Here is a 25547-nt window from a genome sequence, read left to right on the forward strand (position 1 = left end):
CTATAGAAGTGCGATTTGCACTCCGCGCAGATCGGGCAATTCCTGGTGATGGCTTTTACCTCCTCGGTGGAGAAAGGCAGATTGCGGGCTTTGATGTAGTGGGCGAGCCGGGTGACCCCCGGGTGGCAGAGGTCATTGTGGATAGCCTGTAATCGGTCGTCTTGCGCGCTGGCGCATGTGCCACTGGACAGGGCATCTGGGGGCTCATTGAGCTTCCCCGGCCTATATATGATGTCATAATTATAGGTGGAGAGTTCGATCCTCCACCTCAAGATTTTATCGTTTTTTATTTTGCCCCGTTGTGAGTTGTCGAACATGAAGACAACCGATCTCTGGTCGGTGATGAGGGTGAACCTCCTACTTGCGAGGTAGTGCCTCCAGTGACGTACGGCTTCCACAATGGCTTGAGCTTCTTTTTCGACTGAGGAGTGTCTAAGTTCTGAAGCAGAGAGGGTTCGGGAGAAGAAAGCTACCGGCCTACCTGCCTGGTTCAGAGTGGCAGCGAGAGCGACCTCTGAGGCGTCGCTCTCCACCGGAAAGGGGACGGATTCATCCACCATCCACATGGCAGCTTTGACGATGTCGTCCTTGATGCAGTTGAAGGCCTGGTGGGCCTCGGCTGACAGTGGGAAGAGTGTGGTCTTAAATAGTGGGCGGGCTTTGTCCGCATAATGGGGAACACACTGGGCGTAATAGGAGAAAAATCCAAGGCACCTCTTGAGGGCCCTGGAACAGTGAGGGAGAGGGAGTTGTAAGAGGGGGTGCATACGGTCCAGGTCAGGCCCCAGGACTCCGTTTTCCACGATATAGCCGAGGATGGCTAGTCTGGTTGTGCGGAAAACGCATTTCTCCTTATCGTATGTGAGGTTGAGTTTCTGGGCGGTTTGGAGAAATCGGTGGAGGTTGGCGTCGTGGTCCTGCTGGTCATGGCCGCAGATAGTGACGTTATCCAAGTACGGAAACGTGGCCCACAACCCGTACTGGTCCACCATTCGGTCCATTGCTTGTTGGAACACCGAAACCCCATTTGTGACGCCAAAGGGGATCATGGAAGAGGTGGCCATCTGCCTCAAACGCCGTGGCGGTCCTCCGGGCGGATTGGGAGCTGGTGGTATGCAGACTTCAGATCCACCGTGGAGAAGACTTTATAATGGGCGATCTGATTCACCGTGTCCACCATCCACCGTGGAGAAGATGCGGTACTGGGCGATCTGGTTGACCATGTCTGCAATTCGGGGGAGGGGGTACGCATCGAGGTGCGTGAACCGGTTAATGGTTTGGCTGTAATCAACCACCGTCCGGAACTTTTCCCCGGTCTTGACGACCACCACCTGAGCTCACCAGGGGCTATTACTGGCCTCTATGACTCCCTCATGTAGGAGCCGCTGGACTTCGCTCTGATAAATACCCTGTCCAGCAGGCTATACCGCCTGCTGTGAGTGGCTACAGGTTTGCAGTTAGTAGTGAGATTAGCGAAGAGTGGAGGGGGGTCAATTTTTAGAGTTGCTGTGCTGCATATGGTGAGAGGGGGTAGGGGTCCACCGAAGCCATGTGTGAGGCTTGTAAGATTGCATTGAAAATTGAGCCCGAGTAGGAGGGGGGCGCAGAGGTCTGGGAGTGTGTACAACTGGAAGTTAGAGTAATTGGCGCCCTGTATTGTTAATGTCGCAACGGTGCGCCCTTGTATTTGAACCGAGTGCGATCCCGAGGCGAGGGAGATAGTTTGCCGTGCTGGAAAGATAGGGGGCGAACAGCGTCTTACCAGGTCTGGATGAACGAAGCTCTCAGTGCTCCGGGAGTCGAAGAGGCATGGTGTCTTGTATCCGTTGACCTGAACGGACATCATTGAGCTTCTGAGGTGCTTTGGCCGCGACTGGTCCAAAGTGACTGCATTGAGTTGCGGATAGTCTGTGGCTTGATCAGCAGTGCTGGAGTGGCCCCATGATGACTGTCAGCGGAGGTCGTAGTCGTCGATATGAACATCGGGTGATGGCCAAGATGGCGGCCCCCATTGATCGCACGTGACGGGTGATGAAGAAGATGGCGTTCAAGATGGCCACCCTGTGGATCGCACGTGGCGGGCGGCGAGGAAGATGGTGCCCAAGATGGCGGCCCCCATGACTCGCACATGTCGGGTGGAGTCGGCAGACACGCTGCAACATTGCGGGGTCTGCGGGCCTGTAAGTTTGGGGAGCGATTGCTCTGGACAGCGGGAGAGTTAGAGGGTTTAGATTTAGACAGGTATACTTTAGCAAAATGTCCTTTTCGACCGCAGCTGCTGCAGGTCGCGTTGCGGACAGTGCTGCCGTGGGTGTTGGGGCTGACCGCAGAAATAGCACGTTGGTGCTCCATAGTGGGCGGGTGCCCGCGCGGCACAGGCCTTAGAAAGTCTCTGGTCGGGGGCCACGATGGGGTCGTGTGGTCGGTGGGGAACGAGTTCAAACTTTGGAACGCGACCTCCAGTGAGGTTGCTTGCGTCACAGTGTCCTCCAAGTTCTGGGCCCCTTTTTCGAGGAGTCGCTGGCGCACATAATTAGACCGGACCCCTGCACATACACATCACGGACAGCGAGTTCCATATGCTGGGAGGCAGTTACAGCCTGAAAGTTACATTCCCGTGCAAGAGCTTTTAGGTCACGCAGGTAGTCCTCTAGCGACTCTGCGGGGCGCTGGCGACGGATAGTGAAAATATGCCGCACGTAGACTTCATTTACAGGCCGCATGTATAGTCGGTCGGGGGCAGCACGGTGGCCTAGTGGTTAGCTCAACCGCCTCACGGCGCTGAGGTCCCAGGTTCGATCCCGGCTCTGGGTCACTGTCTGTGTGGAGTTTGCACATTCTCCCCGTGTCTGCGTGGGTTTCGCCCCCATAACCCAAAAATGTGCAGAGTAGGTGGATTGGCCACTCTAAATTGCCCCTTAATAGAAAAAATAATTGGGTAATCTAAATTTATTTTTAAAAATGTATAGTCGGTCGAGTATAGTGAGGGCCTCGGTGTACGGGTGGGTACTATCGAGTTGCGTAGAGATGCGATGGCTCACCCGTGCGTGTAGGAGGCTGAGTTTCTGCTCTTCTGTAGTAGCGGAGTTAGTCGATGCAGCCAGGTAGGCCTTGAAGCACCGAAGCCAGTGTAGAAAGATTTCCTTTGTTTTTGCGGTCTGCGGGTCGAGTTCCAGTTGATCAGGTTTGGGGGCTGATTCCATGGTAGTTTTTTAAGTCGATTAAATTGATGCGTCCATCAATTCACTCAAGACACGAGAGGAAGTAAACTGTGGCTTTAAACGACTTACAACTGAGCCTGCCTGTGACCAGAAGAACTGAGGGCAGACTCACAGACGCAGCACTTTATACTTCCGGTAGTGGGAGGGGCCATGGGCGGAGCCATAGGCAGAGCCAAGGGTGGAGCCCTGTACGAGCTCCTCACCTCCCCCTGTGGGCAGAGCCGCGCAACGACTCACAGACGGAGCCCACAGGGATACAGTGATACACAGTGTGAATTATGCATTATACATTCACCACACATGACAATTACTCCGTTATGTTACTGCAATCTCATCTGTTGCTGGCAATGGGTAAAATGCATAGTCTGCAGATATGCTGTAATTGTAACAGCTATTATTATTCCTGAATAAGAAAGTAACACTTAGGTGTAAGGAGCAGGATGTTAACTTTGCCAATGAGTAAATTCGGCAAATACTGGTTTGTGCTGTAAATGCCTTCAGCAGATGGAATGAAGAGGTTAGCTCAATAGATAGGTTTATGGTAGGTTTGGTTTAATACAGAGAAGTACAAAGCAACATTTTTTGGAAGTAGGACTGAGTAATGGGAGAATACACGCAATGAAGGATGTTGCTAAGCATAAACTTCCCTCAAAGTGTAAGTATAAACAGATAAAGCTGCTCTAAAGGCGGGTGACAATACAGTTTTCGCTAATTGAGCGACGAGTTAAGAGATTTTTGTACAAGGCAGGGGTTAGACCACAGTTAACGTAAATTACGCTTTTAGCATGCATTTCAGGGAAGGACATTACAGCCCAAGACAGAGAGCCACGTTGATTCACCAGGATCAAATAAGGAGGAATTATGGTTTGAGGAGAGATTGAGATAATCAGATTTCTTCGACTGCAGCAGAAAAGGCGATAAGAAGATTTAATAGAGGTTTTTTTGCAGCAGGTTAACAGAGTGAAAAAGAAATACTGTTTTCTGTAGTTGGGAATCAGTAATCAATTTAAAAATGTTTTGTCACAGGGAACAGTTCAGGCAGAGACCATTATCCTTAAGGGAGAAGTAGTTAAATATCTGAAGCAAATGGAGATACAGAGATTTGGGGAGGAAACAGGGCAGAGAGCTTAGTTTTAAATTACTCCAACAAAGAGTCAGCACAGATGCAATAAACAAAAGGCTGTCATCTGTGCAGTAAATTAAAATGAACAACAAAGAATCTTTGGATTACTACATAAACCGCAAGCAGATTGGCATAGGGTAAATAAGGGAGTTGAATGTGTGGCTCAAAGATTGGTGTTGGAGAAATGGCTTTAAGGTCATGGGTCAACACCACCAGCAATGCTAAAGAGGGAGCAGTTCCATTGGGGTGGGCTTCACTTGATCCTTGCTGGAACCAATTTCCTGGTAAATTGAATGACTAGGGTTGTAGAGTGGGGTGCAAACTGCATAGTTGGCAGGGTGGGAAGAAGGGTTATTGTGAGGGGGGGATTTAGAAAGTTACTAAAAAAGGACAAGACAGCAGTACAGGGTAGAAATATGGGGAGTAAAGAGTGTGTGACACGGGAGACAGCACACAAACATAAGAATACACCAGCAAATAAGATTAGAGCAGGGAGAAAATTGTAAAAAGACAGAATTAAATGCTCTTATGTAAATGCGCTTAATATTCAGAACAAGGGCGGCACAGTGGCACAGTGGTTAGCACTGCTACTTCACAGCACCAAGGACCTGGGTACAATTCCGACTTCGGGTGACTGTGTGGAGTTTGTATATTCTCCCTGTGTCTGCATGGGTTTTCTCCGAGTGCTCCAATTTCCTCCCACAGTCCAAAAATGTGCAGGTTAGGAGGATTGGCCATGCTAAATTGCCCCTTAGGGTAGGGTTGTAGGAATAGGGCAGGGGATTGGGCCTCGGTGGGGTGCTCTTTCGAATGGTCGGTGCAGACCCAATGGGCCAAATGGCCTCCTTCTGCATTGTAGGATTCTATGAGGATACACAGTTTGACTTGTTCAAAGGCTTCTTCCTGATGCTCTCTCCAATACCAGCTCTGGTGTTTCTTCAGTAGTGTGTGGAGGGGTGCCAACATTGTCAAATAAAACTGCTATAATAATTCAATATTCCCAAAAGGATTTCAATTCTGAGGTATTTTTGGGTGCAGCCCTTTGGCATCTACCCTAAATCCTAAGTACATCACTTCACAAACTTGGAACTTACATTTTTCTCTTTCAGCCTTACCCCAGCCTTCTTAAATCTTTTTAAAACTTCTTTGAGATTTTATAGTTGCTCCACTTGGACCTCCTGTTATCAGGACATCATTTATATAGACAGCCACCTTGGGTGCGTCCTGTACTGAGCTTTCCATCGTGCGCTGGAAAAGTGTACACATCGATGAGACTCTGAAGGGATCTAAGTAGACTGGTATTGGCCTTTGTTGGTATTTATAGCAACACATTTTTAGGAAGCCTCGTCTCATTCTAATTGTTGATGCTCATGGCTCATATCAAGCTTAATATAAGTTATACCTTCTGTTAATTTAACGAAAAAATCTTCAATTCTTGATACTCGGCATCAGTCAAATTTTGCTGCCTGATATATGGTTAATTTGTCGTCCTACATACCCTAATGGTTCCATCTGGTTTAACCACTGACACAATTGGAGCCACCCATTTTGAAAACTGTACAGGTTTGATGATGCCTAATTCCTTGAGTTCAGACTTAACCTTCTCTTTTAATGATGTGGAGATGCCGGCGTTGGACTGGGGTGAGCACAGTAAGAAGTCTTACAACACCAGGTTAAAGTCCAACAGGTTTGTTTCAAACACGAGCTTTCGGAGCACGGCTCCTTCTTCAGGTGAATGGAAAGGCTTGTTCCAGAAATGTTTATATAGACACAGTCAGAGATGCCCCGGAATGCGAGCACCTGCAGGCAATCAAATCATCAAAGATGCAGAGAGAGAGGTAACTCCAGGTTGAAGAGGTGTGAATTGTCCCAAGCCAGTTCAGTCGGTAGGCCTCTGCAAGTCCAGGCTTGTTGGTGGGGGCCGAATGTAATGCGACATGAATCCCAGATCCCGGTTGAGTCCGCATTCATGCGTGCGGAACTTAGCTATAAGTTTTTGCTCAGCAATTTTGCGTTGTCGCGTCTCCTGAAGGCCTCCTTGTAGAATGCTGACCCGGAGATCAGAGGCTGAATGTCCTTGACTGCTGAAGTGTTCCCCAACTGGAAGGGAACAGTCCTGCCTGTTGATAGTCGCACGATGCCCGTTTATTCGTTGTCGCAGTGTCTGCATGGTCTCGCCAATGTACCACGCTTCGGGACATCCTTTCCTGCAGCGTATGAGGTAGACTACATTGGTCGAGTCGCACGAGTATGCGCCGCGTACCTGGTGGGTGGTGTTTCCACGTGTAATGGTGGTGTCCATGTCGATGATCTGGCATGTCTTGCAGAGATTACCCTGGCAGGGTTTTGTGGTGTTGTGGTTGCTGTTCTGAAGGCTGGGTAATTTGCTGCAAACAATGGTTTGTTTGAGGTTGCGCGGTTGTTTGAAGGCCAGTAGTGGGGGTGTGGGGATGACCTTGGCAAGATGTCCATCCTCGCTGATGATGTGCTGGAGGCTGCGAAGAAGATGTCGTAGTTTCTCCGCCCCAGGAAAGTACTGAAACGACTACACGATGACATCAATAAGTTCCATCCCACCATCAAACTCACCATGGACAATTCTCCAAATTCAGTTCCATTCTTGGACACACTCGTCTCCATCAAGGACGGTCACCTCAGCACCTCGCTTTACCGCAAGCCCACAGATAATCTCACGATGCTCCACTTCTCCAGCTTTCACCCGAAACACATTAAAGAAGCCATCCCCTATGGACAAGCCCTCCGTATACACAGGATCTGCTCAGACAAGGAGGAGCGCAACAGACACCTACAGATGCTGAAAGATGCCCTCGTACGAACGGGATATGGCGCTCGACTCATTGATCGACAGTTCCACCGCGCCACAGCAAAAAACTGCACCGACCTCCTCAGAAGACAAACACGGGACACCACTGACAGAGTACCCTTCGTCGTCCAGTACTTTCCTGGGGCGGAGAAACTACGACATCTTCTTCGCAGCCTCCAGCACATCATCAGCGAGGATGGACATCTTGCCAAGGTCATCCCCACACCCCCACTACTGGCCTTCAAACAACCGCGCAACCTCAAACAAACCATTGTTTGCAGCAAATTACCCAGCCTTCAGAACAGCAACCACAACACCACAAAACCCTGCCAGGGTAATCTCTGCAAGACATGCCAGATCATCGACATGGACACCACCATTACACGTGGAAACACCACCCACCAGGTACGCGGCGCATACTCGTGCGACTCGACCAATGTAGTCTACCTCATACGCTGCAGGAAAGGATGTCCCGAAGCGTGGTACATTGGCGAGACCATGCAGACACTGCGACAACGAATAAACGGGCATCGTGCAACTATCAACAGGCAGGACTGTTCCCTTCCAGTTGGGGAACACTTCAGCAGTCAAGGACATTCAGCCTCTGATCTCCGGGTCAGCATTCTACAAGGAGGCCTTCAGGAGACGCGACAACGCAAAATTGCTGAGCAAAAACTTATAGCTAAGTTCCGCACGCATGAATGCGGACTCAACCGGGATCTGGGATTCATGTCGCATTACATTCGGCCCCCACCAACAAGCCTGGACTTGCAGAGGCCTACCGACTGAACTGGCTTGGGACAATTCACACCTCTTCAACCTGGAGTTACCTCTCTCTCTGCATCTTTGATGATTTGATTGCCTGCAGGTGCTCGCATTCCGGGGCATCTCTGACTGTGTCTATATAAACATTTCTGGAACAAGCCTTTCCATTCACCTGAAGAAGGAGCCGTGCTCCGAAAGCTCGTGTTTGAAACAAACCTGTTGGACTTTAACCTGGTGTTGTAAGACTTCTTACTCTACTTCTCTTTTAAGGCATAGGGATGGGTGAGTTCAGTAAAAATTGGACGTGGTCTCAGAATCCACGTAAATCTTTGCTTTAACTCCTCTTGGAAAACTGGCTGGTATTTTTTACATCTTCATGGGCATCTCCTTCATTAATATTGAACATTTCTAGCTAATTTAATCTAATTTCGCTCAGCCAATCTCGGCCCATCAGACTTGGCCCTTGGCTCTTCACGACTATTAGAGGCAGTTGAACTAACAGATACCGATAGCTCATGGGCGTTGTGGGTGCTCCCAGGATCCTTAAATCTTCCCAAGTAAATGTTGCTAGCCTGGCCGTCGTGCTTCTTAACATCAGAGGTGAGAACCCCACCTTGTAAATAACGATACGTTTATTCACCTCCAGCTGTATCAGAGGTCCCTGTATCCACCTCCATTTTAAGTGGCTGACCATATACCATCAATACAATCGTAATTGGAGCTATCTTTCCCACTTTAATGCTGTTTAAACTACATGTTTGAGGCCCGTTTTCAAGATTATTCTCAACATTGTATATGGTTTTGTTAGCCCCCTGTAAGCTCTGCCTAACCCTGCACTTCCTCCTAATTTGCCCCTCCTAATGTAGGGCATAACATGCCGCTTCCCTGAACTTACATCTCTCACAATGGGAGCATTCTTCACAGCTCCTCGTCTGTGGATCAAATTCCCTATATCTCTGCACTCTCTTTTGCTCCGAGCCTCTTTCCATATTACTTTCTGAGTCTTCATCCCTGGCGCCAGGAGGTTCCCATCAAACTTGGTGGACCTCAACTGCTAGCACGCTCTGCAGTTCCATCACTCCCTTTTTGGCACTTTACAAAGCCTGGGTGACCTTTAATGTCTTTGGTTTAGGCACAACACGAATGCTGCTATCATCCCCTGGGGCTCGTGTCGTTTAATTAAATTTGCATCATTGTATTATCGCCGAAGGCTTTGAGTGATAATGTCCCTTGACTAATTCTACAAGCTCCTTAAAAGGAGTCGGGGGCTTCTGGAGAAGTCAGACTCCCAACTGGGCTTTAGGCCAGGATCCCACAGGCTGCTAATGGGATTACCCATTGCGTCTCTTCCCATCTCATTTCATTGGCATTCACTGGCGTTCGACATATAACACCCACTGCTCTGTATTAGAATCAAATAGCTCACATTTATCCAAAAAAAAAGGCATTTCGACACGCACAGACAGCTGAATGAGTTGCTTCAAATGAAAGTCATCCAGGCAAAATCTGCACTCCCGATTTCTGTAGCTGGTGGAGGGTACTCTGATTGATCCTCGTCCTAAAAGTAGTATCCTGAAAGGCTGGCGAGCACCAAGTAGATTAACGAAGAAATGATTCATGAAGGCAAATAATTATTTACAAAGAGTGAGATAAAGTACTTCACGACTCCAAACTCCTACCAGCAAAACCTACGTTCAATCCCAGGATTGGCCCTATGGGTCACATGGCCCTCCGAGAACCCCCCCCCATTTAAAGGGACAGGGGCACCTTTAGGGTAGAAAGGATTTTTGAGTTTAGTTTTAGCTGAAATCATAGCAGTTGAAGCTTAGCAGTGTGAGAGAAGATAACACTCAGAGCCCTGCGAGAAGCAGGAAAACCATACGATGGAGTAATGGGTAAGAAAGCTAGTTGCAGAAACGAGGTAATGAAAAGCGAGTTTTTCATGAATTTTGAAGTGAAAAGGAAAACAGGAACTAGAATTTGAGCACTGAAGTTAAAAACCGAACTGGGAAGAGCAGAGCTGATGAGATTGGCTAGATGAAAGCCAGATATCTGAAGCGGCCGTAAGATTTGATGTCCTTATTTCCAGTTTTTGAAATAACAGAATTCTGTTGGGAACTGAGTACCAGAGAGTCTCTGTGAAAGTTTGAAAGGCTTTCAAGACAAAGGAATGGTGAAACTACAGCTGAGAAACCTGAAGGCAGATCCTTGCTGAAAACAGCTGAGAGAAACCAGATTTTGTGGGAAGATTCTAAAGTACGCCTTTTGAGAGTTTGGAAACCCTCATGTGACAATAATTTGGGGGGAATTTGAGGGGAGATTCACAGAAACTTGATAGGGTGACATTTAATACTTGGCTTCAGAGTGGGGTGTTATCTGACAACTGTTAGCCTGTCCGGTCACAGGGACTATGTGGTGGCTGAGGACATTACAGCACAGCATAAACTTGCTGATCTGTGTTATTCTTAAAATATGTGTACATTTAATAAGCTAGGTGGAGTATTGGATTATAGTCAAACTTTTCACGTTTAATCATTTTTTGTTGTTGTTAAAAGCAAATTTGCAGTCCTGTGACTCTGTTCATCTAAGTTTGCAGTCAACAGGAGGTGAACCTCCTCAGGAGGTGAGCCAACGAGAGGTGAAGCTGCCATCAGTATGTCGAGTGTGGAATGTGTTCCAGTCTGAACCATGAGATTTCAGACAGAGAACCTTTATTTCTGGAGGTCCTGTGTCAGTGGCACGTTTGTTCATTGTCAAATGAATCACGAGAGATAGTTATGGGGAACAATGAAATGGTAGCGGAGTTAAACAGACATCTTACATCTTTATGGTGGAAGAGCGGCTGGTTTAGCTCACTCGGCTAAATCGCTGGCTTTTAAAGCAGACCAAGCAGGCCAGCAGCACGGTTCGATTCCCGTACCAGCCTCCCCGGACAGGCGCCGGAATGTGGCAACTAGGGGCTTTTCACAGTAACTTCATTGAAGCCTACTCGTGACAATAAGCGATTTTCATTTCATTTCAGATACTTCAAACATCCCATTAATACTGAAGAATACAGGGAAGAATTAAATGCTGCCACCATCACTAGAGAAGTAATATTAGACAATCTAATGGGGCTAAAGGTAGATAAGTTCTCTGGCCCAGATGGCTTGCTTCCTTGGATCCTAAAAGTAGCTGCAGAGATAGTGGATGCATTGGTTGTAATTTTCCAAAAATCCGTGGATTATGAAGAAGTATCGGAGGATTGAAAAACTTCCAATGTGACACTCTTATTCAAATGGGAGGAAGACAAAAAATGACTAACTATAGGTCAATTAGCCTAACACCTAGTGTTGGGAAAATGTGGAAAATGTCAGAATTAATTAAGGAAGTAATAGCAGTTAATTTGGGAAATCATAATCTAATCAAGCAAAGTCAGCATGACTTCATGAAAGGGAAATCATGTCTGATTAATTTATTAGAGTTTTTCCAGGAAGTCTCAACCAGAGTGGATAGAATTCAGTAGAGCACAATTTCCTGGTGCTTTTTCCATTTACGCATCAACCAATCAGAGTCGACTAGCCAACCAGTCAACATAATTTTCGCCTGTGGTAACAATTGTTGTGATTGTTTGAGATTTGGCATTCTTGTATTTGTCCTCATGAGTACAAGATGAAAAAGCTTAGACAACACATCCATCTTTTCATCGATATTCAACTTTTATTAATATAAACATACTGAAGATGGATTGACAGACATCAGGAATCATCCAATTGGACACCTTGGAGTTGCTTCACTTTCCAGATGGTGTAGGATGGCTGTGCGCCACGAGGATGGATGCATTCAACGACCAATGATGGGAGCATGGAATGCGTTGCAGGGTGTGGCAGCAGGAGGCCACATGACGAAACCTCCAAACATACTTTCAACTAGAGTTGGCAACTGTAATGAGAAAGGGGACAATACATCTCTATATACATGAGGTGCCCATTCTACATCAGGTTTTTAAAAAAATATTCTTTCATGGGATATGGCCATCACTGGCCTGGTCAACATTTGTTGTCCATCCCTTACTGGATCCCTTGAACTGAGTGGTTTACTAGGCCACATCAGAAGCCATTTCATAGTCAACCACATTGCTGTGGGTCTGGAGTAACATGGCGGCCAGACCAGGTAAGGATGGCAGATTTCCATCACTAAAGGACATGAGTGAACCAGGTAGCTTTTTAATGACAATCGGTGATGCCTTAATAATGGTGATCCTTATTGAGATTGACTTTTAATTCCAGATTTATTCGTAGAATTTACGTTCTACCAGTTGCCGTGGTGGGGTTTGCGCCCGTCTCCCCAGAGCATTAGCCTGGGCCTCAGGATTATTAGCCCAGGAACATTTTACCACTATGCTCACTCAGGCTGAGCAGCAACACGTTACCTCTGGCGATTGAACAAGCTTTCTGAAACTTTCCTCTCTAGTTTTTAGTAAGGGACGTATTAGTTATTAGAATTAAAATAGTCAGTGAGCTTGGGAGTTACTTTAATGAAGCTGCAACTGAGAGAGTGAGGCAATGTGCAGCCTCATTAACTTCAAATTTGTTTTCTAATTATTCTCCAAACATGACTAGTTCCCAAGGTGTAAATCAGTAAATGCTTGAAAAGCACATTAATTTTACCAGAAATTTAATTTTTCAAAAATCGTCCAAACAACGGATGAGCAATGTGAAACTCCGCTAATAACCAGAATTGCTCAGGCAAAGAGCATTTCAATTTAGTCAACCTTGCCTTTGTATTAAACTTTATTAACATTGTAAATTATAGAGCTATTACAAACGCTCTATGTGTGGAATCATGTGTTATTACAGCTTTATGTGGCCACATTTAATTATAAATAAGCATTGTGCCTACCAGATGCTCCCTTTGTTTCAGTTACTTTCACAGAAGAAGTTTGATATTATCTTACTGCAGTGCCGTGTCTACTTTCCACGTTGCATTCACTTAAGGTGCAGGAGCAGGGTACTGTCAACTTTGCACTTGCACCGCCATGGAGCACGCAACACTGAAAGATCTGTTTCAGATTTTGGCCATGCCTCAGAACAGCCCTGAAACGTTAACTCTGTTTTTCCTTTAACAGGTGCTGTCAGACCTGCTGAGTATTTCCAGGAAAATCTGAATGTTCAAATACATAGGGTCATACAGCACAGAAAGAAGCCCTTCAGTCCATCGTGTCTGTGCCGGCCATCAAACAGCTATCCATTCTAATCCCATTTTCCAGCACTTCCCTAGCTTTGTGTTTTAAGTGCTCATCTAAATACTCTTGAATGTTGTGTCTGTTTCTGCCTCTAATTGCCTTCCAGGCTCTGAGTTGCAGATTCCCACCACCATCTGGGTAAAAGGCTTTCCCTCAAATCCCCTCTACATTTCCTGCCAATTACCTTAAATTTATGCTGCCTCGCTACTGACCCCTCTACGAAGGCAAAAGTTTCTTCCTATCAACCCTATCAATGTCCTTCATAATTTTTGTACACCTCAATCAGCGCCCCCCCCCCCCCCCCCCCCCCCCCGCCTTCACTGCTCTAAGGAGAACAACCCCAGCTGAACAGCCTCTCTTCATAGCTGAAATACTCCAGCCCAGGAACATCCTGGTGAATCTCCTCTGTACCCTTTCTAGTGCAATCACACCCTTCCTATAGTGTGGCAACCAGAACTGTACACGGTACTCGAGCTGTGGCTTAATGAAAGTTTTATACAGCTCCATCATAACCTCCCTGCTCTTATATTCTATGCCTTGGATAATAAAGGCAAGTATCTTGTATGCCTTTTTAACCACCTTCTATACCTATCCTGCTGCTTTCAGGGACCTATGGACATAAGGTCCTCTGTATCTTCTAGTGTCCTCCTGTTCATTGTGTATTCCCTTGCCTTGTTAGTCCTCCCAAAGTGCATCACCTCACACTTCCATTTGACACTTCTGCCCATCTGACTAGCCTGTCTATATCACCCTCTAATCTAAGGATTTCCTCCTTGCTATTTACCACACAACTAATTTTTGTGTCATCTGCAAACTTTTTGTACCCCCCACATTTCCCGTCTAAATTATTTATTTACACTACAAGAGACATAGCACCATTCCCTAGGGTACATTACTGGCACAGGCTTCCATTCACAAAAACCACCTACATACTCTCTGCCTCCTGCCACTGAGCCAATTTTGGATCCAATTTGCCAAATTGCCCTGGATTTCATGGGTCTTACCGTCTTGATCGGTCTCCCATACGGGACCTTGTCAAAAGCCTGACTAAAGTCCATGTAAACTACATCAACTCATCCACTCATCCCAACTCCGACACACCTAGTCACCTCCTCGAAAAATTCAATCAAATTTTGTAGACATGATCTCCCCTTGACAAAGCCATGTTGCCTATCTTTGATTAATCCTTGTCTCTCCATGTGGAAATTAATTCTTTTTTTTTTGAGAAATCTTTTTTTTGGCATTTCCCATATTTATAAACAGTTGTAAAGATATACATTACATTTTTCTTGCCCGTGCTAATTTACTTTATTGTACAGAGAGGTTTATTTTGTCCTTCATTTAACAATATAAACTCCGCTACCCTCTGGATCATAGATATTTTTTACATAGAATTTACAGTGCAGAAGGAGGCCATTCGACCCATCGAGTCTGCACCGGCTCCTGGAACGAGCACCCTACCCAAGGTTAACACCTCCACCCTATCCCCATAACCCAGTAACCCCACCCAACACTAAGGGCAATTTTGGACACTACGGGCAATTTAGCATGGCCAATCCACCTAACCCGCACATCTTTGGACTGTGGGAGGAAACCGGAGCACCCGGAGGAAACCCACGCATACACGGGAGGATGTGCAGACTCCGCACAGACAGTGACCCAAGCCGGAATCGAACCTGGGACCCTGGAGCTGTGAAGCGATTGTGCTATCCACAATGCTACCGTGCTGCCCAGTCTATAGTTCCCCTCCCCCCTTCCTCATTGTTGTCACCACTTTGGCTTCTTCTGTGTTTCTCTTTTATTTTCCAGGAAAAAGTGATAATTAAACCAGTCCCTTAATTCTTTTCAATAATTGCGCTACATCACTTTATGAAAGCACAACGCAAGGTAGCTAAAACCAAACCTAGGTAGATAAAAGGCAGAAATATTTTTAATTTCAGGAAATGGAAGGGATTTTCTTATGAGGAAAGGATGAGTAGAGTGGGCCAGTACTCATTAGAGTTTAGAGGAATTGAGAAACGACCTTACTGAGACATAAAGGATTCTCAGGGGGCTTGACAGAGTGGATGCTGAGAGGTTGTTTCCCCTTATGGGAGAGTGTAGGACCAGAGGGCATATCGGAGAGTAAGGGGTCGCCCATCTAAGACAGAGATGAGGAGAAATTCTTCTTTCAGAGGGTAGTGAATCTGTGGAATTCTTTACAACAGAGGGCTGGGTTTTTCAGTATACTCAAGGCTGAGATAAACAGATATTTAATCAGTAAGGAATCAAGGGTTATGGGGATAGGCGGGAAAGTGGAGTTGAGGATGACAGTGTCAGATCAGTCATGATCTCATTGGATGGCGGAGCATACTCAATGAGGCAATGGCCTACTTCTACCCCCATGTCTTATGGTCCGTTGGTCTCAGTGCAAAAAAAATGTACAAAATACCGATTAAACCATGGATACTGTGATTTGGTTTGGGTTCCCCATGGCAGAAGAAACAATAGGATGATGTCTAGGACTGGCAACTATGCGCAGAGGTATAAAGCACTGTGAGAATCTGCATTGCAGCAGAGAAGGTCAGAGATTTACTGGATTTGGATAGTCAATGGGGAAAGATTGTTTCCCTGTTTGATAATCACACACAGGCTGATTAATTTGAAATGCTTGTTGAAGATAAATGCTTGGAAAACTTCTTTTAAGCAGTAGGTTCTGAAATGCATTGACACATGGGCGTGATGGAGGAATCAAAATCACTGCAATTTTAAGGGAAAATTGGATGAATATTTGTTTTTGATGAACTGACATGCCTCCTTCTGCAAATGTAAAGTTCTGTGAAATTGTTCATTGAAAATTAGTTCAATTTTGTTGAATTCTTGCAAGAAGAATAATGAATGTTTGAAGGAAAAATAACTTCTGGGTTTTTTTTTTGACCTGGAATGTTTAGCGAAAGGCAGACACAGCTTTTGTGTGCTAGCTTGCTTCACAGTTTCAGCCCATACTTCTGGCTGGTAGCAATGGTTAGGTGTAAGTCCCTCCCTGTCAGTACACAATCTCTCCATCAGAAAGTCCTCGTGCAGTGGTGTCTCCTCGTGGCAACACAGAAACTCGGTCACTGGTGACCCCAGGTTATAGCTTCAGAAGAACTTGGAGGAGGTTTGATATCCAGACAAGCAGCATGCAGGCCAAGTGGCATGTGGCCACATCCTGACACTCATGAATCAAACTCCCAGTTATGGGCGCATACCACACAGCCTTGTGGGTACTTCTGGAGAGCTGAAGGCTCAACCTTGACCACAAATCTGGAGCGGAGCCCAAAGACAGGTTGTCTAAATACGTCACCCTTCCAGCAAATCCTGCAACATAATGTTTTGCATTCCTTTGAAGTCAACTAGGGAGGTCGAGGAGGGGTCCTGACCTTTGGGAAACCCAGGGTTTCCATAAATGTTGCCGAAGTTTGCACCCTGGAAAGGACGCTTCAGTTTCGCTGAATAGCATCAATGCAACGTGGCTGATAGCAGTTAGGAGCAATAAGCCCAACTCGATTGGGGTAGAGAACAGGTGCTGTAGGCTATTTCCAATAGCGGAAGCCAGCATTGTGTACAACTGGTCAGCCACTACCCATCACAAGTCAGGCAGCCCCTGATTAGTAAGTTGCTGACCCTCCATGGTGCAACATGATGGGTAAGGTCAGCTCGGAGAGAGCAACATCGAAATCCTTCAAGATCTGCAGTGGCGCCAAATTGGCTGGTGCCCTGCCACTTCCAGCGTATCGTGCAACTCCTCTGCCCACTGTCTTCCCTGCAGCACATGTGACAGAGACTACCATGCCAGAATGGGCCTCCTGAACCATACCAGGCAAAGCCTAACACAGCGAAGGAGAGCAGGGTGCAAACCATCGTCTTACAAGGTGGAAGGATGCCACAGAGACTGGTTCATCAGTGCAGTACCAAGGGAATCCTGGAGAGGTCATCTTTCAAATGAGGCTTTGAAGCAATTTTACAAGTGGGCACAAAAGATCCAGTTACTTTGATGATTTGTTTGTAGAGCTCCATTTATAGCTCTAGGATAGACTGTGCTTCCAAAAGGATGCTGTTTGCATTTCTCTTTCTTTTGTCAGAGGGAATGTATGCTGGCCTCTGGTCCTTTGGACCCTACTACTAATGGAATACATGCTTTTGAGACATTGTGAGGAACTTTAGACAAATGGCTCTGGGCAGTTTTGTTTCCATCCCCATTTGTCTTGAAAGTACATTTGAAAAGAAATGAGGGATAAAAATATCTTGGTTCAGAATTATTAGCTTACTCACCCTAAAGATCTGGTCCACCTGCAGATCTTCTTACTAACTTCCAGTTGAAAAGGTACGGAGTGGGATCTCCATTGGCTGACGCCAAAATCGGGAAACGCGATTGGACGAAGAATAGATTTTGACGGCGAAATCGCGGCGCGCGCTGATTTGACGCCAAATCACAATTTTCCAAAGCCTCAAAGTGGCGTCAAGGTGGTCCGGAATGCACGTACAGTAAATACTGTTTGCAGATCATGAGCCTGCCTGACCCAGTATGCTCCGGGGTCTCTGCGATTCTCCGCCTCCGATGGGCCGAGTTCCTGACGGCATGGTTCACTTGTACTTTTAAAAATGGTGAGAGAAGGGGCACAGAAAGTGCCCACATCGCTATAGTGTGCTCACAGTTGTGTCGCTGGCCGGGAGGCTGTAGGGTCGGGGTGGACTAGCACGGAACACCATTGCCGCAGCTGGAAAGGCAGCCATGCAGATGTGCATGCTGCTGACAGCCCACTGTGAACCTAGGGCCACAGGTTGTATAGGCGTCCTCCCAAACCACCCTCCCTAACTGTTCTCAACCCCCAGCCGACCCATCAGCTGTGATGCAACCAGTGCCATTTTGTTGGCTGGGATGAGTGTGTGCGGGGATTTTAACGTGTATATGCGGCTGCAGTTTGTCAGCCTCCTGAGTATCATTCATGGGCCTGGCGAATCCTGCACCATTTTTCATTGGAATCGGTCGTGTTCCACGTGGCGCCAGTGGTAGCCCCTCCACAATAGCTGAATCAGTCCAGATCTGCCACCGGTTTTGCAGCTGTGAAAGTCAACACTTAGACTTAGGAACTCAGAATCCCACCCAAGTAGTCATCAACATCTCTACCGACTAATATGCCATAAATATAACTTTTCAGATCCTTTAATGACTTATTCTAATTTTTGCATCAGCATTCTTGTCATTGTTAATTTGAAAATGTTTCAAACTATTGATTTGTTTCAGAAAATAGGATAGCGAAGTGAGAGATTCCTGCTTTCCACTCATTCATTTGTTAGAAGCCTTACAACAGGTTAAAGTCCAACAGGTTTATTTGGAATCACAAGCTTTTGGAGCACAGCTCCTTCATCAGGAATTGCTGTCACCTGATGAAGGAGGGAGCTACACTCCGAACATTCGTGATTCCAAATAAACCTGTTGGACTTTAACCTTGTGTTGTAAGATTTCTTACTGTGCCCACCCCAGTACAACGCCGGCATCTCCTCATCATGTTCATTTGTTGCCACCATAGCCTCAGCTTTTTGGCTTCCTTCAAATCTCCCTCAGTCCACATCACAATGTGATTCACCCGTCCGACTTGTCTTCTACCTTTTCAGTTTAACAGTCACGATAATGATATCATGGGTGAGAAATTTGTTTTCATAGTCCTGCTTCTTGCGCAGTCTTCTGTCAATTCCTCTGACAGTCAACGCCTAAATCAATGACAGTCCGTGCCTGTGTGACTCAGGCGTTTCTTACTGATATCATTGAAGAAACCCACGTGGGCTGCACGGGGAGTACTCCACTTGCTGTTCCTAGGGAATGGACATAGGCTGTCTAACGCTGCTCACATGAATGAATTTTTCCCTGCATTATCTTCAAACTGCCCTGAATTCTCAGCATTCCATCTGATTGAGCACTTAGAAGCACTTGCCACTGTACCTTTCGATTTGAGAAGGGCAACGAACAGTTACGGCAAATTATATTGAGGTAAAATTAAAAAGTTGCGGCATGCTTTGCAGAAATTTGTTCATTTGTGCCGAAGAGGGATTTGCTTCCATTTCGAGCAGTACATGACCTCCCAGCTGTAGCGTTCAGTCTCAGTTGGCAGTTGCTGCAAAAATGCCTGAGGGGGGATGTCAAAAGGCTGCGCGTGAAGAGAGCTGTCATAAAGAAGCCAATCAGGTTTGGCACATTCTGCCAACAGTAAGAGAGCAATGTCCTGCCTTTACTAAACAACTGGTAATGCAAAGACTTAGCTATAATAACAAATGATGTACATGGAAATGTTCAGCTTTAACAGTGCATGCTTTAACCAGACAGTATCCAGAGTTTCAAAGCATGTTACACAATAACCATAGCAACAATGTTTTAGGGGCTATCACGATGTTGATAAGGTGTCCATCCCACCTGACTTTACAATATAGAATCTTGTGGTATCAGGTAAAGGCAAAGCCTCAGATGACCATAGGCTGTTTGACTGGTGGTGATTTAACCTGAGGATCACCACACCTCAGGTGATGGGCAAGGTTGAGAAGGCAGGGATTCATGAATAACCCCAGCCGGTACAGGAATTGAACCCGTGCTGCTGGCCTTGCTCTGCGTCATGAACCAGCTGCCTAGCCAAGTGAGCTCAACCGGCCCCCGAAGGAGCCCTGAAACTGTGGTAGCAGTGGTAATTTGATGCACCAAATTTGGAACTGACTCCAATCCCATGGATGGAGATGTGGCATCACTGAGACATGGAGCCTTCATTTTTGTTGGTCCCTTGGCTTGCTAGTGGGACTTCTCGATTGAGCTGGCGGCCTCCATACATGGATGGGAGTGAGTGCTCAAATGGCAAGAAAATACCAGTGCAAGTGCAAAATGGTCCCCAAAGGGATCTTAATTGGGCTAAATTAACCTGTGCAGGCTGGCCATCTGATCCAATTCCCAGCCTTCCCCAGAGTATGACCCCCACTGGCCGGAATGCATCATGGCTTCCCCCAATTCCCCTGACCCCCACCCCCTTCACCATGGGCCAGAAAGATCCAAACCGATGCAGCTAAAGCTGACAGGGTTTTGCTTGTATTAACAGAATCAGCCAGTAAAATACAAAGGACATCATTACCTGCCATCATATAGTACATTCATATCCAGAATAATGTGCCCAACTTTGATCGCTCCCACATATTGGATGATATTATGGCCTTCAAAATAAAAGGTTTAGAGGAGAGCTGCAGGAATAATTCCGAGTCTGAAATATATTAGTGATTCAGGTAAACCTTTCACTCTTGAGCAGTACTTGGAAGAGACCTGATAGATGTTTATATACAAAAAGAAAAGGCTATATTGCAGCCTATTGGTTGAATGCGTGAGATTTTAACTCATTCAAAACCCACTCAGTTCCACAGAGATAAAATTGGGATCATAATTGCAGTTTGACAGACTGGGGAGGACCAAGGGATATAAACAATACAATAATATCAATAGATTGAATGTGAGGTAGCTCTTCTTTTCCCAGACAGTGGTGGACCTTCAGAAAGTGTTGGAAACTGATGAAGACAGTCCAGCTGATTCTCTGAATTGCCTTCAAGATGGAGCTGAACTGATTCTTGACGGGGTGGAGATTAACAGCTTGGTCCACATGACTTTCTGGACTGATTTTGACTGCCTGAGACAGTCGGAGATGTTCCAGGTTTCGTTTTCCTTTATGCCCCTATGTTGTTCCTATTGTTTTTCCCTCTCTCAGGAGACTAATAATAACAGCATATTGTCACAAGTAGGCTTCAATGAAGTTACTGTAAAAAGCCTTTAGTCGCCACATTCCGGCGTCTGTTCGGGGAGGCCGGTACGGGAATTGAACCCACGCTGCTGGCATTTTTCTGTATTACAAGCCAGATGTTTAGCCTACTGTGCCAAACAAGCCTCGTGGCTGTGGAAAGATTGAGAAGAGGAGAGGGAGCAGAAGGTGGATAGGAAATAGAACATAGAACATAGAACAGTACAGCACAGAACAGGCCCTTCGGCCCTCAATGTTGTGCCAAACATTTTCCGAAACCAAGGTCAAGCTATCCCACTCCCTGTCATTCTGGTGTGCTCCATGTGCCTATCCAATAACTGCTTGAAAGTTCCTAAAGTGTCTGACTCCACTATCACAGCTGACAGTCCGAAATGTTCAATTATGGTCTTCCAGCCATCATGAGTCTTGATTGGGAAGTTAGTCTTTTCTTGGCCTGCCGTTCAATAACACCATGGCTGGTCTGCTACCTCAACACCAGTCTCCTGCCTATCCACCATGTACCTCTATCCATCATGACCAGTGCAAAGCAATATATACCACCAGACAACATCTGGCAGAAGCATGATACAGTGAAAAGAATTGGGTCATTATAACATGATGTATTGGACAAAAATCTAACCAAACATTATTTAAAAATGTATGATTTGCTTTGATTTATTGTCACATGTACCAAAGTACAGTGAAAAGTATTTTCCTGCGGCCGAGGGAATGTACACAGTACGTACATGTAGACAAAAAGAATAATCAACAGAGAACATTGACAAATGGTACATCGACAAACAGTGATTGGTTACAGTGCAGAACAAGGGGCCAAACAAAGCAAATACATGAGCAAGAGCAGCATAGGGCGTCGTGAATAGTGTTCTTGCAGGGAATAGAGCGGTCTGAGGGAGAGTCGTTGAGGATTCTAGTCGCTGTGGGGAAGAAGCTGTTCCTATGACTGGATGTGCAGGTCTTCAGACTTCTGTACCTTCTGTCTGATGGAAGGGTCTGGAGGAAGGCAAAGGCTGGGTGGGAGGGGTCTCTGAGAATTATGTCTGCCTTCCTGAGGCAGCGAAAGGTGTGTACAGAATTAATGTGAGGGTGGCAAGCTTGTGTGATGCGTTGGGCTGCGTTCACCACACTCTTCAGTTTCTTTTGATCTTGGGCCCAGCAGTTGCCATACTAAGTTGTGATGCAGCTGGATAGGATAATCCTGATCTAAATTGGCTGCATTCTGCTTCGCAACTATTTAAAAATACTTTGCATTTATATAGGGCCTTGAACATAGAAAAATATCCTGGATTACATTTTAAGTTAGGGTTACATCAAATATATTGGGCAGAATTCTCCGCTCCCGCGAAAATCGGAGGCCGCTCCTCTCACCTTATTCACCCCCACCCGGGGGGCTAGGAGCAGCCCTCCGTAACTCTCGGCTGCCGGGACTTGACGCTGGCACGCTTAAGTGACGTCTGTCGCGTATGCGCAGGTTGGCCGGCTCCAACCCGCACATGCGTGGCTGATGTCACGACGGCTGTTGGCTCAAACCCGCGCATGCGCAGTTGCCGTCTTCCCCTCTGCTGCCCTGCAAGATGTGGCGGCTTGATCTTGCGGGGTGGCGGAGGGGAAAGAGTGCGTCCCTTTGAGACGCCGGCCCGATGATCGGTTTGCACCGATCGCGGTCCAGTCCCCTCCCGAGCACGGCCGTGGTGCTCACTCCCCTCTCTGCCCCCCACAAGCTTCAGACCAGCTTTTGGCACCATGTTCACGACGGCAGCGACGAGGTGTGGTTGCCGTCTTCATCAACCGGCCCATACGGGTCGGAGAATCGGCGGTCGCCGTGAACAACGGCGAGCGGCGATTCTTCCGAGCCGGGGGGGGGGGGGGGGGGGGGGGCGGAGAATCATGGGGGGGTGCCGTGTCGTGAGTCGTCCAGCCCTCCCGCGATTCTTCCACCCGGCGTGGGGAGCGGAGAATCGCGCCCATTCTTTTAATGCATTGATTCTTTCTCTTTTTGCTTCTGCCAAGCACTCGAGTCAATTGATGTTTAAACGATTATTTTATTCAGTCATTCAACCAGCTTTATGGAGACTAGACCAGCTATAATTGCAGAATGACACCAGCATGAAGTAAAATCAGACAATCATACACCTGTACAGTACAGCACATTGTGCCGGTGCAGCTCTTAGTTCGAGCAATCCCAAATTAATTTCACTGCTCTAGCAGCTCTCTCTAGGTAGCCATATATTTACTTCCACTTCAAATATCTATCTACTTTCCGCCTCAAATATTCCTGAATCCACTATTCCCTGTAGCAAAGCACTCTATGCTCAAGCAATGCCCTATGTAAAGGAAATCTCCTTAACCCCCTTCACCCTCCATGCTAAAACTCTCTAAATCACCTCCTGTGTTAAAAATATATAGCTACACAACTTCATGATCGGCCACCTTGTGTGCACCTTGGATATTAGGTCAGTTGCCCACGCATTAACCGACAATGGGCTCCCACTGGATCAGTGCTTTTCCCAGTTCTCTTCAACATATGTACCAATGACTCCCCACGCACGTAGTCACGGACTTTCACATATGCTGCTGACTAGGCCCTCGCTTTCCAGGCTAAAGAATTTTGGGGCACTGAGAAAATGCTCACTGAAGATCTCTGTTCTTTGGAAGCCTACTTCAGAAAATGAAGACTTTGACCAAATGCTGCCAAGACTGTCGTTTCGGCATTCCACCTGAACAATTCAAAGGCCAGGGCAGTACTTCATATCTAATCTGTGATTAACCGCTTACCCACGACAAAACAGCAAGATATTTTGGCATCACTCTTCACCATGCATTGACCTATGAGCAACACCTCCAGAACACCAGCGCCAAGGTCAACACCAAAATGAGTCACATACAAAACGCCCCCTGGGTGCCCCCTGGGACAGCAGAGGCAGCACACTGCACAGTGCTCCACTCACTCTGGTTTATCCAAAAGAGTACCTCTGCTCAACCTGGCTCAGAAACCACCACACCAACGTGGTAGACTTCGGGAAGTCATGAAGGATTATTTCTCGGACACTGCGACCAACACAGCTCGATTGGCTTCCTCTGCTAACACGTTTTGAACCTCCTCATGTCCACTGGCTGACAGCGAACAAAGTATTATCACTGACACAGGGCCTCAAAAATAAACATAGTCCCTAGTGGAATAGTCCACACCCTACAAACTGGTGATGGCCTCACCTCTCGATTGCGTACCACCTAGTTGATTGCAAACATCATCAACTAACATCACTGCAAACTGCTAACTGACCCAAGTGATGAAGTCCCAGGTTTGAACCTTTCACAGGAAGTCTGGACAACCATCAAGGACATGCCAGGGTAGATGTCGCCTCTTGCTCCATGAGTGAAATATGAGGGAAATCTCAAATTGTGACTGTGGGCATTGTGCACATACTGAACTTCTATCCTGAGATAACCATTCCCGATGGCATCCCAACCATTCACATTGCATAAGCTGAAGCCGTTGACTGGATTATTAACCTCAACATCGAACTATAACTGCATCCCTAGCATGAGGATAGAAAACAGCCCTCAAAGAGACAACTATATATTGATGGCCTCTTGCACTAACTCCCAACCAAGGGAATAAAAGTCTTTAGTCCTCCTTTTTAATATTTTGCCACTTGATATGGCTACTTGGTATGATATGGTGAGACATTTCTAATTTTGAAGGATCTGGTAAGACATTCCTAAATGTGGCTATCATTTGTCGTCAATCATAGAATTTTTGAGAAATCAATCATAGAATTTACAGTGCAGAAGGAGGCCATTCGGCCCATCGAGTCTCTTGGAAAGAGCACCCTACCCAAGGTCAACACCTCCACCCTATCCCCATAACCCAGTAACCCCACCCAACACTAGGGGAAATTTTGGACACTAAGGGCAATTTATCATGGCCAATCCACCTAACCTGCACAACTTTGGACTGTGGGAGGAAACCGGAGCACCCGGAGGAAACCCACGCACACACGGGGAGGTGTGCAGACTCCGCACAGACAATGACCCAAGCCGGAATCGAACCTGGGACGCTGGAGCTGTGAAGCAATTGTGCTTTCCACAATGCTACCGTGCTGCCCCAATCATCCATTGTCATTGCTAAGTGGTGGTATAGAAAGATTTGCAATGGTGCTTGCCAGTTTTGGGAATTGCTTTTTTTCTTAAATAGTGTCCATTAATTGAAAATAAGAACATATGAATTCAGACCCAGGACTAGACCATATGACCACTTGCGGCAGCCCCACCATTCGATAAGATCATGGCTGTTTTCCTACCTCCACTCCACTTCCATTCATTTCAGCAATCTAGCAAACAGGTTGTTCATCAGGTCATTTTCTGTTGGTCGTTTAAAGAATTTCTTCCCTCAATGAGTCAATGCAGAAGGACAGAGTGGATGGTAAGGGAGGTGGTGTAGCTCTGTTATTTAAGGATGACATCCGGGCAATAGTTAGGGATGATATCGGTGCTATAGAGGATAAGGTTGAATCCATTTGGGTGGAAATCAGGAATAGTAAAGCGAAAAAGTCACTGATAGGAGTAGTCTATCGGCCACCAAATAGTA

At 46.5% G+C, this 25547-nt stretch overlaps 1 long non-coding RNA gene across 1 annotated transcript in view; it reads right to left on the minus strand.

Moving 5' to 3' along the window:
• Positions 1 to 11610: 11610 nt before the first annotated feature.
• Positions 11611 to 25547, minus strand: part of LOC119965384 — a 68244-nt gene continuing 54307 nt past the window's right edge. Inside the window, exon 3 of the long non-coding RNA XR_005460502.1 lies at positions 11611 to 11854. This is a non-coding gene — a long non-coding RNA (uncharacterized LOC119965384). The remainder of the gene's footprint in view (positions 11855 to 25547) is intronic.

The sequence above is a fragment of the Scyliorhinus canicula genome, chromosome 4 (assembly GCF_902713615.1).
Source record: "Scyliorhinus canicula chromosome 4, sScyCan1.1, whole genome shotgun sequence".
Lineage (NCBI taxonomy): Eukaryota > Metazoa > Chordata > Chondrichthyes > Carcharhiniformes > Scyliorhinidae > Scyliorhinus > Scyliorhinus canicula.